Here is a 15,373-nt window from a genome sequence, read left to right on the forward strand (position 1 = left end):
ATAAGGGACTCAACCACTTTTTTTTAAAGCTGTAGCAATAGGATAAAATCTTCCCATGACCCTATAGTTAAACTCAGCATTATGTGTCTGTGTCCGGAGTGGCTGTGACGGTACACGGTCGCACTGACCTTTGCACAGCTGTTGGCTGGCCTCGTGTGGCTGCAGAGAAGGTTGATATTGGTGAGATAAATGGTGAAGTTCTTCCCAGGCGGCTCTTTTTTGAAGCCCTTGAAATAGCTGCCAGGTGACAATAGCCCCAAATGTGAATGGGTTGTGGCATTTGGCAAACAGAAGGAGACCTGACTCATGGCTTTGGGTGCAGATAATGAAGACTCTGGCCGTGGCATCAAATTGCAGCCTGAATCCCTGAGGCTGCCACTGGTGAAGTACTTAGTCACTGTCCTGGGTGGGCAGGATGGGGCTGTTCCGTACTTACATGAGCCCGGCTGTCAGGAAGGTCTTACTCAGCAGCAGAGTCCACCCTTTCTCAGACTCTTGACACTTACTTTTGAACTGGCTTCATAACTTGCTTAAAGCAGGTCATGTACAGGAGCGAAACTCTCACTACTAGAATCGTGGAACTAATAAAAGCTGCTTACACGATGGGTTAGTCCATTTTTTCTTGGAGGACACAGAGGCTCAGAGAAGGTGAGGTCATTCCGTCCCTTGAGCCTGTGTCTAGGATTCGTTCCTACTAAGGTGTCCTGGGTACCTCTTAACACTTTTAACACCTTACTCACTTAATGTTAATTGATTGAACACTTGCTACGTAGCAGACACTGGGCAGCGTGCTGGGATAAAGAGATAAACCCAGGCTGGTCCCTGTGGAGAAGAAATGACCATTCCCTACTTTGTCTCCCATCTGGATTGTTTAGCTTTCTCTTCTTGTGGGCATCTCTCAGGAACAAGGAGACCTTTCCCCAGAGCCTCTCAGCAGACTTACCCTGACATCTCCTTGACCAGAACTGTATCAAATGCCTGCATCTAAACAGTCTGTAGAGCATCTGGACCCACCGTGATTGGGAGCTTAGGCTATGGAAGGTTTGTAGCCCAGTTCCAGTCATGTCATGGAGCGGGGATGGCAGGCCAGCACTGGGCTTGGCCGTCAAGGGAGAAATGGAGAACTCATGTTGGATAGATGGCCAAGTATATACTACATGACCTCATAGGGTTATGAGAGTTCATCAAAGTGAGGTCTGTAAGGTGCTTAACACGATATCTGGCATAGTCACGACTCAGCGAAACTCAGCTGTAATGATGCTGAAGGATGGCAGTGATGAGAAGTGGGGTCACAAAAACTTCTTGTCCACTTTTGCAGAGAAATTGTTAGTGTCACTTTCTATAGCAAAGAGACCTTTCTTCGCCCCCTCTGATCTCCACATTCACCTTTCTCTGACATTTATGTCCCTCACCTGAGTCCCAGTTTTATGAGAGTTACCGGAAGACAGTGGCACGTTGGAAAGATAACAAATTTAACATCAGACAACTGTTTTTGAATTGAGAGCTTCACCCTTTAGCATCTCTGCCATCTTAGATGAGTGTCTCAAGTTCTCTGAGCCTCAGTTTACCAAGCTGTAAAATGGAGATACCCATAGCAGTTTTTTCCTGCAATGGGGAAGGCAGACTGAAATAACCAATGCCTCACTCAGTAACTGCTTCCTGAAGGTGGGGGCTGAACTACTTCATTTGACAGGGCAGGATGGGGTTATTTACGAAGTCCGGGGTGGCTGGTGACAAAGCAGAGGAGTGAAGTGGGAGAAGGCGGTCAGCGCAGCCGCCGTGAACTTCTACCACTGCCTCTGGTTTTCTCAGGAGCAACCACTGGCCACTCACTGTGCAAATCTGCTCAAGTGACTCTAACCACGGGTGTTTGTAACAATGCGTCTATTGACTTCTTATTTCAATAGATATCCAGATTTATTATCCCTCAAGGTAAGCATCGATTTTACCTTTGTCTCAGTCAATATTTACCTCTGAGGTCAATACACGTGGATATCCACCTCAGCTGCAGTCAATACCCATTTCGTATTACAATCTATGATGTACATACGAGAAAATGAAGAACGCCGTGGTATGAAAAAAAAACCAGTCTCATCATCCAGGAAGCTTCTTGCAAAATAGATGTGTTATTTTTGTTCCATTTTGTTTTGTTTTTACTGTTTCGAGGTCAGATTCTAATTCACCCAAATAGAAAATATGTGTATTTTCTGCCCGTAGCTGGTATCTGGGGAAGGGTGGCGTGATCTCAAATAACCATCCAAGCACTTAATGATATTGAACAAAATACAGTTTCTTCCGAGTTCCTGAGTTGAATGAGAGCTGTAAGAACAGAGATGTAGATGAGAAATATGATGAGTGGGAGTGTTTACATTGTTAGGACCAGGGTTGATTCTCACACCCCTGGGTTCTCAGGGGGTCTCGTGGTAGAAGCAGAAGGAGAAAGAGAAAGCAGCGTGGCCCTGCCATCACCGGTGGCTCGAGCTGGAAAGCCAGGCCCGGAGGGTCCTGGCAGGCCTGCACTGGAGCCCAGGTGGATACATTTGGCTGCTGATAACCAGGACCCGACCAGGGTGGTAAAACTTTTTGAGTTCATGTGAATTTCACAAAATCATCAGTGATCCTGCCCCCCTTCTCTCCGCTTTGCAACACTGCTTCCATCTTCCAGGCCCTACCCCGATCCAGAGTGACCGGGCAGCATGGAGCTGAAAAGGTGGAATGGAGTCTCACCTCCTCCCTTTCATGGAGCCTTCTAGAAGCCCCACCCGAGACTTGTGCTTCTTTCTCCATAGACACATTAAGCTGGGGACTTAATGGCCAGGCGGGCTGGGAAATGCCGTCTTTGGTCCTGGCTCCAGGGTGCCTCTGGAAATAAGTATGGAAGCTCTGTAGCCAAGGAAGGAAGGGGTAGAGAGTAGTTGGGACAGAGCAGTGGTTTCTGCTGCGGACTGAATGTTTGCACCCCACTGAAGTTCATATGTTGAAACCTATTTCCCCAATGTGACGGTATTGGGAGGTGATCAGGTCATAAGAGCCGAGCCCGAGGAAGGGGATTAGTGTCCACGGGAAAGAGACCCAGAGAGCTCTGCAGCCCCTTCCTCCGCACGTGGATGCAGTGAGGAGACAGCCACCCACGAACCAGGAAGCACGCCCTCCCTAGACGCCCGATCTGCCGGCCCCCTGATCTTGGACTTTCCCACCTCCAGAACTGTGAGAAGTAGATGCCTGTGGTTTCTAAGCCACCTGGTCTGTGGGATTCTGTTACAGCAGCCCCGAGGGCTGAGACTCCTGGCAACACTGTCCCGTCCTGCCTTTCACCACCTTTTCTCCTCCCTTTCTCCCTGGACTGCATCCCGACTCTTTGGAGGGTCACAGGGCTTTATTCTGGGTTTTTATTGCTGTAACTAAAGCTCTGTCTGCCTAGCATCTTTCCCCATCACACTTGTCCTCCTCACACTGCCCTGTCTCACTCTTTGTGGTGGAGATAGGATTGTTGACCTCAAAATGACCACCACGACCCCCCCCCCAGCCACGGGGATGGGCATGTGATCACATCTGGCCAATCACAGTACCTGTTTCCAGGCCGAAGTGCTGGACTGAGGACTGAACATACAGAAAACCAGGACCCTGACTCCTTCCAGGGACTGCTCTGCTACAGAAGGCCAGGGAGGGCTTTCTGTGTGCCTTTACCCTACACAGCTGACCCAGCGGCCTTGCTGCTTGGCAGCAGCTTCCCAGGTTGCAGCAAGCTGTTTATTGCAAACAAAGGAAAAAAAGAGTGAGACACACGCATAGAACCAGAGAGAAGGAGAGATGAGACAGAGACAGAGCTGGCAAGAGAGAAAGCTGATGGCATCCTCTGCTTGGGTCCATTGGCAAATCCATTTCCACACTGCAAACAAACAAAAATTATCTTTGGGTTTCTTCCTCTAGCAGCCAGAGTTGGAGGCAGATGACCTTATTTGCATCTGAGCCCCAACATCACCCCCTCCAGCTTGGGTGATCAGGCACACCTATATAAGTCCCAGTTTCTTCTTCCGCCAATTGGGAAAGATCCGTTTGAGGATGAGGTGCGATAATGTTGATCCAGTCCCCTATAAGAGCATTATATAGCCACTTCTCAGCCCCTCTTTGCCTCTGCCTTATTAACACCTATCCTTTAACCTGTCCTCAGCTTCATCTCCTGCAGTCCTTGGGGCCTTTTAAGCCTCATATATGAAGCAAACCCATATGCATATGTGTGTACATCAGTTCACATCCCCCCATGCAGCACTGCAAAGTCAGTTCCTGAGCTTTCCCTGGACTCTTATTCTCAGCAACACTGATATAGAAGCAGAACCTCCAACCAGCTCTTCATTTTATATTTGCTACCACAGGGTCTGCCCTCTCTCTCTTACCTGACTCTTGCCAGAGAGGGCTAAGGATGGACCCAAAGTCATCTTGTTGATTCGGGGCTTGTTTATGTTAATGGGAACCCAGCTCACCCTGTCCCCTACCCTGCCGTCATCCAGAACCCATTTGCAAAGTCTCCATCCTCAGCTTGCCATGGCTTGTGGTTTCCAGATCACATAAACCAAGGCATCCCTACCTCTGTTCTGTAGGGGCCGATATTCCCGGTGGTTCTGCATTCTGTGCCTAAAGGACTCCCAGGGAGCACGTGGGGAGCGGAGACACTAGTCAGTTGCCGTGGGCCACCCCTGGCTCCTTTTTCCCCTGTACGTTAGCTGCCTCCAACTCGACACTTACTTACAGTTTTATTTATTTATTTGGCATTCAGAGGACTCTGCAGCCTCAGTCCCTTGGGATGGAAAGTAAAGCAATTTCATTTTCATAGTTTCTGTGTTTGAAATTCCTCCTTATTTATTTAAATACCAGCTGATGCATATTGCAAGTAAAGAACGGTAATTAAGGGAACCAGGAGGGGCTGGTCTCTCAGGGAAGTGGTGGTTTGCTTTCACTCTAACCCCATCCTTACCGTCTGAGGCCCCCGGAAAGGGAGCTGGCCCAGGAGCCAGAGTTGTTTGGGGGAAGAATCCATCAGGAGGCTCTGGGACCTCTGGCTGGAGGCTGCAGCACAGACAGGGCTGCGGTTGCAGGAGAAGACACTGCAGACCTTGTGAGAGTGTCCGCCGGGAATGGGAGACTTGCACCTCGGTGCCGACAACGGCCGCAGAGATAGATTAGGACTCAGATACGGTTCTCCCGGCAGAAGGTCTGGCAATAACAGAACAAGGGAAGCTACAAGACAAGAGAAACGGAACGTGTATCTCTTCCCCTTCCTTGAGACTGGAACCAAAGCCCACTCCTCCTGGCTCACATCTGAGAGTCTTCTGGTGCCTTTAATCCCCTCAGCTGGGAGCTGTGTGCCTTCTGCCTCCCCCCAGCACCTGACGTGCACTTCCGATTGGGACCTTGCACTCATCAAGGCCATGCACATGTTTGCAACCAACATGACTACGAGTGGCTGTATTTAAGGCTACATCTCTCAGCAGTGGGGTCCTCCATCTCTACCTCGTGGCCGTGTTTACCTGTCAGAGGTAAACAATGTGCTTAAGACAGAGCCCGCAGAATGAGGATGCCTTGATGGGCGAATCGTACTCAGAATGGCTTTGGCATGGCTTATCAGGTACTCCCGTCAGTAGTCTGAGTTCAGCAGGAGAGAAAAGAACCTCAGTGTTCAAAGTGGGTAAAATTTATACCCAGCGTGAGGAAAATACTCAGTGATGGGAATGTGAGTAGTTTCTCATCCTTTGTTCTTTCCGCTCGTCTTTTGTAGTAATCACATTTTCTGAAATCCTGCCTGGTGTGTAATATACATACCACACAACAGAGTTTATTAATTTTTTTAAGAGAAAATGGAATACAAAACAGGGTGATCTCCACAGCCACCTGTAGGATTGGATGTTTTGGAGTCTCCGCCTTTATCTGTTCATTTGTCCGATGCAATAAATATAATTTAAGGTCCTACCTTGTGAGGCTCAGCACTAGCCCTGGGGATGCAGTGGGTTCCCCGTCAAGATGTTGGCCCTTCCAGAGTGTATAGTCTGGGGGGCCACGTGCAGTAATTAAGGTGTCGTCGGGGTTGTGGTGGGGCTGACATGGGATGCCGTGGAAACCCACTGCTGGAAGAGCCAGTCCAGCCTGGGGGTGCAGTCCATTAGGGCCAGTCCATCAGGGGTGCTAAGAGGGATTCCACCAATGAGGCCATCTGGGACGTGAAGGATGAGCAGGACCAGCCCGCGGAAGAGGAGGAGACCCAATCCTATGGGTCTACAGGTGACATTTTTTCATGTCAAGGCCTGTTTGGGGGAAAGCATGGGCTGTGTCATTGGAGGCCAGCAGGGAGGTTCTGTTGGGAAGTAAACATGGTAGAAAGTAAGAGGGTAAACTCCTCTTCCTTGAGTGAAGGGAGCCTGATGAATGCTCACGCATAAAAAGAAAATCAGAGAAATCAGCAGGTTTTATCTGCTCTGATCTCTCTCCTCTGATCTCAGCCGTGATGAGGGCTGGCTTTGAGAGGTGGGGTTCATACACAACCCCCAACGGCCACATCTCCAGAGCATCCCCTGACACCTTCCCTGATGAGCATGCAGTCTAAGTGATAACCCATGTTCCAGCTGTGCAGATGCACCTGAAAGACAAATCCATGGGGCCTCCGGCGCCCCACCCCCTGCCAACCTGATCGCTGCCACCTGCCCCCACCTACTCCTGCATAGGAATATTGGAGCCGCCGGCGGGTCCAGGTGCTTACAGTCTGGAAGCTCCTGTCTTTGTGAAAACTCTTCTTGACCTAATGCTTCGTTTATTTCAATCAGTGGCTGCCTTTGTAAAGAGAAAACAGCTTAGCAAACACTCGATAGAGTAGATCCAACGGTCTACAGCTCTCGTGGCATGGGGGGGACCTGTTTCCATTACTCTTTATCTTTCATCCGTTAATCAGTCGATTGAATAGATACTTAGAGCGGCTACTGTGTGCCAGGCACTTGGTGCACACGTGCTCCTGACTCATGTATTCGGGTTCTAGGGTTGCTTTTACACATTGCCATCACTGTGCAGATGATTTTTGCCTGTGTGAGGGACGGCTCTTCTCCTGCACCGTTTTCTAAGCGCTGGCATCTACCATCAGGCAACCGCCCCTCATGAGCGATCTACTCTCAGAAACAAATGCTGGTGACCCGTTTTAAGAAAGGTTGAAAAGCCAGCACTGAAATTCTTTGGGAAGCCTTCAAATTAACCTCATTAGGCTCGTTTTATTTATTTTCTTTCATCTTTCACACTCTTATGCTTTCCAAACCCCCAAACTGTGGTGCTATAGTCATCTTCCGTGATGTGAAGCCGTCCTCAATACTTGTTTAATAGGAATCACAGTATATGAGTTCATAATATATATTTTTCCACAAATATAGTGAATGTTTGCTAGCCCCCCCCCGCCTTTTCTCCTTTTTAAATTCAGAAATTTCTAGTTGTGTTTATTCCACTCGTCAGCACACTTTATCATATCAAAGCCTTTTCAGACACTGTAAAACTACTGAGTTATGTTTGGGTCATGTTTTGCGGTCTGCCCTTTAATACTGTAGCTTTAGAAATGCAATTTTCAGCCTCTGCTTATTAGAATATGATAAAGTATTCCTGGTCTATGTCCAGCTCCACTAATCTCCAGACTGCGCTTCATGAATTAAGCATGAAGATTTTAGTCAATGTGCTTTCAAAGACCAATGTTTAGGGAATCATGGATTTTCTACAAGCTGAGGGGGAAATCTATAATAGGAGGAACTGATTTTCAAACATCATATTCTCCAGAAGAAATGACCAGTTCTGGCCCAGAAACAGAAAATATTTCACTCTCAGAAGATTCTAGAACCAGTTAAAACCACATTGTGTGGTGTGCTTGATTAAAGGGATGGTTTTTTAAAATGTGTAAGGCTGTCTTGTCACGTGGCGGGATTTCAAATGACTGCCTGTTTCGGAAAGCTTATGTAGGTTTGGTTAAAATCAAGAGGGGAATGCAAATTGAATTTATGAGGTATTATTAACTTCACATCCTGGTCCACATTGGCGCCATCCTTTGCACATGCATTTTTGGTTCATTTCGCTCTGATAAAATTTAGCACATAGCCAGAGATCTCTCTTTAGGGTGAGAGACCTTACCCGGGGAGAGACTTCGAGGATCCACGGGTACCTTAATCAGGTAGACAACACTGGGGACCCTGAAGCATCTTGCGATTGGTGTGTTCTTTGGCAATGGGCACGCAAACATTTTGAAGTCTCCTTTCAAGGTTACAGTGCTGAAAATGTGGGGCATTACTCCACTAAAATGCCAAAGACATTAATCTCCAATTGACTGTGGAGCACCCCGAAGGGGCATTGAGTTAGAGCAGTCCCTGGAGTCTTACCTTCTGCGTGTGGTGAGACCGCATCTGTCATGGTCGTAGTCCTTCATAATAAAAGGTGCCTTTTGGTGAGCAGCTGAGTTGGATGCTGTGCTAAGTGCTTGACATCAGCAGCTCATGTGAATGCCCATTTCTCAGCGAGGAAGCTGAGGCACCGGGAATTTCAGTGACTTGCTGAGGCAGAATTGGTGATAAGTCCAAAACAACTTATTTGACCCCCCACAGTCTAAAGAACGAGATCACACTTTGGTTGGGCCCACCGAGCTGGTCCTTAACTTGAAGGTATCAGGTAAGAATCTGGACCCGGGAGCCACTCTGGGCCAGACTCCGGTGGTTGCTGATGGAGGCTCCCGTCGGCTCCTCCAATTCCAAGATCAAGACAGAAATGTAAATCATCTCCAATTAGGGGGCTGCTTCTTGAACATTTTCCTTTTGAGGAAGACAGGAAAATTCTCAGCTCCTCTAGCTTTATCTGCGAGCCTCCGGGATCTCTCACGGGCTTTAAATTAATCAATCAATCCGCAGACATTTGAACTGAATCTCTACCTTGGGCTCGGGACTCTGCAAAGTGCTTTAAATGGGGAAAAAAACCAAAGGGCCAGCTGCCCTGCCCCCAGCCATAGCCCAAGGCTGCTTTCCCTGGCTGGGAATTGGCCTGTCAGTTCAATCACGCGGCCCCTCTGACTGGTGTTTTTCACTAAGCTGGCCCTGTGGACGGCTCTGGTCATGTGTAGACACGGCCTCAGGAGGGGTCTCTCCGTCTCTCTTCCAGCCCTCGCCATTTAATCGTTCCTGACACAGTTTTACGAGAAATACAGCAAAACCCAACCCTGTCAATCACCACTGGCACCTGTGCCTCTGAAGGTCTGGACGTGCACGTCGCCCGGTAACTTAGGTTTAGGCAGTGGGGGGGTGGATACAGGTTGCACAAAGCGACCCGGGGATGCCAAAGACGGTCTCTATATGCCTTGCAGACGTGTTCTGGGAATGGGTCCTTCTTAGAAAAGGGCGGACTGCTCTCCAAGTGGCAGTGCCTGAACTCTAGCATTTTTAGGACACAGAGGTGCTGCAGGCTCAGCTCCCCTGTTACTTAACATAAAAGGAGAAGTAGGCCAAGTGGAGACTCAGATTTGAGGGTGACGGCTCTCCAGCTCCAGCTGTTGGTTCCTGAGACTGTTTTTAAAGAGAAGCTGGACTCGGAGTTTTTTTGTAGGAAGTATCTCCACTTTCAAATACTGGCAACCTGTTCACTTTTTTTAACCCTCCATGGACCAAGCCTCTATGGGGGACAGGTGCAGGATGCCAGTTGTGACTTCATCAGCGACAGTTTTGTGGGGCAACAGTCCAGACAGGTGAAGCTGCTCTGCACCCTTGCGACCAACCACATAGTGGTGGGACTGAGTCTAGAATCTTCTGGATGCATCAGTAAGTCCTCATGGCGATAGAAAACACCTGGAAATTATAGCAGGACAAGGGGACCAATGTGAGCTCTGAGCACAGGCCACTGAGCGAGTTCAAGGCAGACTCCTTTGAACAGCCACCTTGGAAGTGTTCATTCTTGGAGCCAGAGTTCAGAACGGACTGCAAGATCACCGTCGGGGTGACCTGGATCTAGAAGCCTCTGCCCGAGGCAGCTGGGAGAAGGCTGCGTGCTGCCCCGTGACCATTTCAGTCCTGGCAGGGGCATCTGTGGCTTTGGACATGCTTGGGAAGAGAGAGGCCACCACCCTTCCTTCCTGAGCCTCTGTCACCCGCCTGCCACCTGCCTAGACCCACACGCCCTCATTGACTTCCCGCACAACGTCAGGGAGGTGGACATGAATCCGTGATTTTATAGGTAAGTCGTCTAGGGCTCAGGGGACGTAAGTGACAGCCAGGGCGAGGCGGCCCCCTGCCTGGCGCGGATGGAGAGGCAGATCCAGGTTGGCCTCTCTCCAGGCTCAAACAGACCCTTCCTTCATCACCATCATCCCTTTCTTCTTTTCTTCTTCACTACTACCTGCCTCTCTTGGTTTGCCTGGAGGGGGCTGGGCTGCTCTTTGACTCCTTGGGTTTTGTGAAAGGCAAGTTGCAAACTCTGCATTCCGTGGACAGTTGGAGGCAGACCTGCAGAGAAACACCAGCTCAGCGCAGGATGTCCCTTCCCAGATGGGAGGTCGAAGGACAACGGTGGTTCAGGGGAGCTGCCCTGCCCCCCTTAACTAGGGAATAGGAATTCCCCAGCAGAGAGGAGAAAAAGAAAAAACAGGAAGGAGAATAGAATATATTATTTCCAAGCCATTATCCATAGCCCTCACCTTCATTTTCCAAATTGTAGTTCTTTTTGTAAAAGCACTTTCTGTTAAAGGGGAAAAAATAGCTTTACCCATGGTGTAAAATATACACTCTCTAATGTAAATCAAGAAGCTATTAATACCATAATAAGAACACGGTGGTGTATTAATTGATGGAAATTGTAGAATGGAATATTCATAATCAGCGGCAGTCTTTTCTTTGGAAGGAACAAAGGATTAAGTTAGGGAGACAGTAATGGTATTGTTAGCGGACCCTTTCAGTGATTTTCTCTGCGGAAGAGCAGAGAAAGGTGAATTTCCAGCTGGGAATACCAGACTATGTATGTACTCAGGGGTATTCTGCTCTGTTTAAACTGCCGAGCTGTGCTCTGCCTTACGATCCAGTTGTTTTATGAGCTAAATCATTGCGTGTTTCATTTTGCTATAGTACCAGCGCAGTATCTGTCTAACAATGAATCATAGAGTCAGGCAAACAATAGTTTTATATTTGGGATACAATGAAATATCTTATTAAAATGCAGCCTTCCTTAGGTTCCTGAAATTAGAGCCTTATTTTAAAGTGATTCCACTGGGCTTAATACCCTGTTTTGAACTAATCACGCTAACAGAATCCCTCTTTTGTCAGAGTGTAGAGAACTCTGGGAGTTAACTTGTTTCTTGAGGATCCATTCATATTTTATTCTCATGTTCTCTTCTGGTTGGATCTTACCGGCTTGACAGCGTGAGGCATCGTGCTCATAGCATCATCTCTCTGCATGCAAAAGATAAATGAGATCTGAAGCAGACGTGTTTTTCCTGCCAAGTTTCCCAAGCAGATATTCTGTCCTGATGATTATCATGATAGTATAGTGATAATAATACTAAATCATATTTCTTCAATGATCATTGTACTCTGGGCACTACAGGAAGTGGTTTACGTAGCTTGTCTTGTAGGAGCCTCGTTCAGGCCACTTAGGAGTAGGTACTCTCATTGTCCCTATTTCACAGATGAGAAGATGGAGGCTTGGAGATACTGTGTGCCTTCCCTCAAGTCACGTAGCATGGTCAGGGACTTGAATCTCCGCTGTCTGCTCCATAATACTTTTCACTTGTCAATGCTGGTTAATTTTCCTTTCTCATCTCCCTGATTCAAGAACCTTTCTGTGTTCTCGGATTCAGCCAGACTTAATACTCTTTACCTCTGCAGTCTCCCGCACATTTTCGGAGATTTGTGAATGAGATTGAGGTGGAGTGATAAATGGAGTCAGATTTCTCTCCTTTTTTCTCTTTCACTTGCTGTCTATCAAGGCCCCCTCCAGGGCCAGGGTCCGCACTGTGTGTCATGTCCATCATATTCTCTCAGCCCTCTGCAGCGCTGAGAGAGGGGCTGTGGTTTTTTGCGTCACCCACATTTGCATCACACATGTTTGGCTGACCCCAGAGACTGTCCTCTCACCAGCCTCCTCTGCGTCATAGAGATCCCCTCTCTGTCAGGAAATGGTGCTCACTGGATGAACACAGGAAACAATGTCCCCCCCACCAAAAAAAAAGTTTAAACCCTGAGATGAAGTTGAAAGAGACCTTGACCAACCAATCAGCCTCCTCTAAATCCTCTTCACCTGCAAGCCTCGACTTTTAGACATCTTTCTTCGCAACACTCGATTTTAGCAGGAGTGCTGTCCAAGCGGTCTAGCAGGAATCCCCCACCCCGAATGTCTGATCACTTTCCTCATCGCCCCCACCCCTCTTCATCCTCCAGGTTATATTTGATCACCCTGGTCTGCCTTTGGCAAGAATCCAGTTAGGTCATTGAGCAAGAATTACCCTACCCTCTTCTTTCCATCCACCAACCCTCCCCACCCTGCTCCTTGGCTATAAAATCCCCCTTTGCCTCGTTTTTGGAGTTGAGCCCAGTGTCTGCATCCTGCTACAAACCCCATGGCAGTGGTCCCTATGCCAGTGGCCGTAGTCCCTCTGAATAAAGTCGGTCTTATTCTCCAACAAGTGTCAGAGGTAATCTGTTTTCTCCACCTCCACTTTGTTGCTTCTCTGGCTGGACTCAGTAGGGTTGGGACAAGGACACCAAGTGATTACTGTCCATCCATCTGAATCTCTGTGACTTCCCTTAAAAATTAGAACCTGCCTCTGGAAGACACTAACCAGCATTCTGATGCTTCAACATTTGGGTGGGCTTGAAATGTCTTCTTTACACACTGCAATTCCTGGGGAAAGTATCGCCACCACACCCTCCACAATTCGCCATCCTGTCCCCTCTTCCCCAGCTCCCTGGCCCAGGGGAATGCTTTCCTTGGCAGGTGTTCATCTGTAAATACGGCCCCTCGTCTATTCAGTGAATGTTCATGGAGCTTGTGTGTGCCAAGATGGTGCTGAGACATAGTACAAGGATGAGTGGAAGAAAATGGTCATTTGTCAGATCCCAGAGGCCCATCTGTGACAGCATTGCCCCTAGACTGTTTAAAAATGGGAAAATTAGAGACCAAGTAGTGAGTTTCTCATAAAACACATTGTATCCTTTTTTTTAAACAAAAACCGTCACCTATTTTAGAATTGTATCCTTCACCCACCCTTTTTTTAACGTTAAATGTCTTTTCATGGAGATGACAGATGATTGTTACTATTTCCTTCCTTCTTTTTCCTCTTTTTCTTTTCTTTTTCTGTATTCTCTCTCTGATTTTGTCCTTAATTTGGCGCAGTAATAAGTTGACAAGCCCGTTTTATTTTTTCCTTTCAGATATGGCTAAACCTTAACTCTGACCGTCTGGGGATGTCTGATGTGTCCCTGTCCTCTAAGCCTGCCACCTGGTGATACTCTATACGTTACTGTTCCTGTTCCCCTATTAGGTTTTAAATGTTGGCCTCACCTCATGCACCCTGCCTCCTCCGTCTTTCTCCAGGTGTGCCACGCTCAGGCAGGCTGTAAGTAATCAATACTGGACGATTCGACTTCATAGCTCTAAAGAAAAAGAAAAAGAAAAAAAAAACCTACAAAAACCCTCCAGGTGCACAACACAAAGGCAGGACTCTGGTCAGGGGAGCCCTCTCTTCTCTGTTCTCAGCCGAGGGGAGGTCAGGCCACTCCAGAGAGCCTTTTTTTCATTTTTTATTTTTTTCTTTCCTTTGGCCCTGGTAAAAAGGACAGCCACTTTTCTTTTCCCATTGTGCTAACTGAACAGTCGAAAATGTGCCTGAAGTTTCGCAACCACTCAGTGCACGCACGGTCATTCCCAGAGCAACCTCATTAACAACCAAAACTGTTACACGTCATTATTTAGAGACGCCAGGACCCCGCTGTGGCGGCCGGGGCTTGTGTGTAGAGACACAGGTCTGTCCTGCGCAGCGTTCCTGGCGTTCATGGGCGGCGAGGCGCACACCCACCTCTCTTTGCTCCTCATCAAAGCGGCGGGAAGCATGTTTGATGAAGCAAGGTTGAGGCACTCACTGGTCGAGTGGTTGTGTGTGTGTTCTTATCCAGCACCCATATATGACCCCCTAATGAACATGCATGTTCAGGTGCTTCCGAGTGAGGAAAGCAGCTGAAACAAGCACATTTCTGATAGACTCAGCATCTGAATTGGGTGGGCAGCTTTATTTCTTTGTACAGCAGCTACGTGAATGCCTATTGTCCAAATATATCCCAGTTAGGAGACGCAGTCTGTCAGAGGGGTCCCTACCGCCTCCCTCCCCCAAGTTAAGGACTTTGTTCATGCTACGCTTAGGATTTATGGCGGTCAGCGTTACAGTCCACAACCAGTCATCGTGGTTTCTTCAAAGACGTCACAGTTCACCTCTGGACTAGTATTAAAACTTAACCTAATTTACATAAAATGGATCATTCTTTTCAACATTAATTGGCTCTATTTATAGTCTCCTTTTTATTGTTCACTACTTTCATTTAAAGAGTTTAGTACATTTGAAATTTTGTGTCATGTTTTTTATCCATTCTCTTGCTTTCCTTTTATGTAAAGGATAGTGTTTCTCATAAATAAAGAAGTAGGAATTTAAGGGTTACTTGGGTTTACTCTTTTTGCCTTTGGGAAAACTTGAAGTGAGGCTGCTTGTTTTTCATAAGTTGATTCTCAAAAAAAAAGAAAGAAAACAGGGGTGCCCGAGGCTTTGTTCCTGCTATGTTGGCGAATCTTTGTTACCCTTCACATAAACCCTTCCCGAACGAAAGCAGATCCTCTTGACCTCTCAGCTTAAAAAGGTGAGAAATATGCCAGATTCCGATGGAGCAAGGTGAGAAAAGGATGGTGGAAATTAGTGGCTCCAAGCTGAATATGGGAACAGGTCCCAACAGATGTGGAGCGAACCTGATTGTGAGGAGTGAAAGGGCATTTCCCCCGGAATTGCGTGATTTTTCTTTTTTTATTTTTAAATAGGGGACGCTATTGTCGTTCAGAAAGCCCCGGGCTGTTCTGAAAACAGGCAAAAATCAATAGCCCACTTGTTGAGGGTAAGTGAATTAGTCTGTGTTGAATGTAACTGAGTACCTGAACACACTTGAGTGAACAGGGCTTGCTGGGGAGAAAGGACAATTGGAAGGATTGTCTCTAAACGTCCACTGTGGTGCGCATCGCTGGTTAATGATGTCCGGTGGTCATTTTTATGCAGCACTAATGTGAAGACTCTGTTTTTGTTCTTGTCTATCTGCCCGTGACCTGACGAAATGAATAGAGTTCCCCACTCTCAGAA

General features: G+C 47.6%; 1 protein-coding gene across 4 annotated transcripts in view; it reads left to right on the top strand.

Moving 5' to 3' along the window:
* WWOX (WW domain containing oxidoreductase) overlaps positions 1-15,373 on the top strand; it is an 897,467-nt gene that overhangs the window by 383,773 nt on the left and 498,321 nt on the right. The window lies entirely within an intron of this gene.

This window comes from Vicugna pacos, chromosome 9 (assembly GCF_048564905.1).
Source record: "Vicugna pacos chromosome 9, VicPac4, whole genome shotgun sequence".
NCBI classification, from domain to species: domain Eukaryota; kingdom Metazoa; phylum Chordata; class Mammalia; order Artiodactyla; family Camelidae; genus Vicugna; species Vicugna pacos.